This window comes from Mustela nigripes, chromosome X (assembly GCF_022355385.1).
Source record: "Mustela nigripes isolate SB6536 chromosome X, MUSNIG.SB6536, whole genome shotgun sequence".
In the NCBI taxonomy this organism is placed as follows: domain Eukaryota; kingdom Metazoa; phylum Chordata; class Mammalia; order Carnivora; family Mustelidae; genus Mustela; species Mustela nigripes.
The window spans coordinates 36,251,926-36,254,485 of NC_081575.1; the positions used below are offsets into that span (position 1 = coordinate 36,251,926).

The 2,560-nt window shown below is 38.9% G+C and overlaps 1 pseudogene; it reads right to left on the reverse strand.

The window, feature by feature from the left end:
• Nucleotides 1-860: 860 nt before the first annotated feature.
• Nucleotides 861-1,333, reverse strand: LOC132007031 (large ribosomal subunit protein eL21-like; annotated as a pseudogene).
• Between the last annotated feature and the right edge of the window lie 1,227 nt (nucleotides 1,334-2,560).

Sequence of the window (2,560 nt, forward strand, 5' to 3'; positions counted from 1 at the left end):
GAGGTTATGAAGAAATGGAGTCTGACATAAATTCAGTTTCCTCTGAAAGTATCAGGGCCCCAGTAACCAGCCTAGCAAAGAGCCTTTCTCAATCATGTGGATAGTGGCACTACCAGTCCTATAGTCACTCAGCCTTGAACTTGAATATCATCTTGAGGTTCTCTCTATACCTCATCCCCTATATTATATCCATTACCAAGCCCTGCTTTTCTCTTTCTTTGAAATAACTCTTAGTCTTCCCTTCTCCATTCTGACAGCCAGCATTGGAGATAGGATTCCATTATCTTATGGAAAAAATCCTATTCTCTCCTACTCTGATTTACCACTGGCACAGCCATAGGAGTCATCTTATACAGCTTTCTTGATCATGTCCTGTTTAAGAACCTAGAGTGATTCCCCAATGCCTATAAGATAAAGAACTATTTTCTCAACCAAATGCTCAGTATCTCCCAACTAATGGACCCAGCTTAGCTACCCCTACATGCTTCCCTTTCTTCAAACACTGCAATACCCAAGACAGTGCTAGTTTGAACCTTTGACTTCCATCCCCTTCCCACATAGAAGAGAGGTGGTTTCCCAACTCCCACATCTGCCTATCTAAATCCCACACAGCCTTTTCAGATCCAGCTCAGGTTTACCTCTTCCACATACTTTTCCTAACCACCTCCCCAAAACTCCAGCCAGTATTGATCTTTTAATTAATTTTAATTTTAGTTAATACCAGCTATGCTCAAGGCACTGATCTTTTTGCTTCTTCCTGTGTACCCCTAACTTATATTCCTAAACATTAGCATAAATAAACATTTATTTATTTATTTATTACTATCTTGAGTTCTTTTATTTTTCTTTTTTTATACTTATCATGGCATGAATTCATAGAGAATGAGTTCCAGAAGCTCAGGCTCCTTTCCATTGGTTCTCAAGAAGTTTGCTTCTCTAGGTGGAGCAGGCTGGTGCTTCAGTTGAACCCAAGTAATTTTGTTTGACTTCCTTCTTTTTATGATCATTTTCCTTCACATGCTTCAGAAAGTTATCTCAGCCCTTTGAGTGCTTAATTTGCTCAATACATACATTAATTCTCTTGGCAAGAATCTCACCTTGTTTGCTTAGCAATGTCAATGGCATGCTGGGTAATACTGTAGACTCTTCCAGTTTTGCTGTGATAATATTTATGGGGCATTCCATTTTGAACAGTGCCCATTCCCTTAATGTCCACAATATCACCTTTCTTGTGGATTTGCATATATGTGACCAAAGGAAGAACTCCATGTTTTTTAAAAAGCCTAGAGAACATGTAACAGATACTTCTTCTCTTTCCCTTTGTGTTGGTCATTTTGGTGAATCACTGGAAGATGGCAATTCCTGCTGAAAGTGATAAATAAACTTTTAAAGAAGTCCTTCTGCCCCTTTTAAGATCATTTGGCCAATAAGCTCCTATGTGAACACTGTCACTTTAGATTCCAATGTGATTGGGTAACAGAAAAGAGACACTCATTTCTCATGGCCTGTGGAATCTGGGATGAAAGCCAGTCCCAAGACTAACAATCAAAACAAGACTTTTAACCAATTACACTGCCTATTATTTACAGTAATCAGTATCATCCCGTTCTGCCTTTCCCTTGACTACTTTGAGGAACATCATGCAGACAAAGTGATAATGAGTGCTGAGCAACTGATTTTAAACTTCCCGATTCAGATGAGTGACTTGAGGGAGGCAAATATATACTTTCTGTTCATGCCTTCCCTCTGATGAAATGAAAAGCATAGATTTAATCCAGCTGCCAACAGTTCTACATAACTCCCCTGGACATCAAAGAGAAAGGAATAAAAACTTGAGGACCTTACAGAAATAAAAACACCACACGTCCATAGCCATGCAAATGCATTATGGAAATGAAAGTACCCACACTTCAGCACAGACACTATATATTTCTACTCTGCATTTGAAAAAGTCCTCTGTATCATAGACATTGTTGAGGTAGAAGAGACATCTAGGTCATCTAGCACTGTCCAGTCAGACTTCTGATAATGATGAAAATGTTCTGTTTATGCTGTTCACTATGGTAGTCATGGGTCACCTGTGGTTATTAAGTATTGAAATGTGGTATAATGCAGAACTGAATTTTTTATTTCATCCCATTTTAATTCATTTAAATTTGCATAGCTACATGTGGCTAGCAGCTACTATAATGGACAGTGAAGATCTAGACCTTCCTCTATTCTGAAGAGAAATTTCTTCTCCAGTTTCCCTGATCTCTTTGCATTCTCACTGAGGATCATATCCATGACCAACAGCTCCAGTAACCTTATAATGATGGTACTTAAACTTGGCTGTGTATTATATTCACCTGGAGTACTATTCTTAACCAGCAGTGTGTGGTGGGGGGTATTATGACCCAATCACGGATATTTTTTAAAAGGTCCTCAGGTGATTCTAATGTGCAGTCAGATTTGAGAACCTTTGATCAATATGCTGATGACTCCCAACTCTGTATCACTAGATCTCAGTGCTGTGCTACACATGCTGACTGGATCTTTACTTCCTGATTCCCCTCCAGTA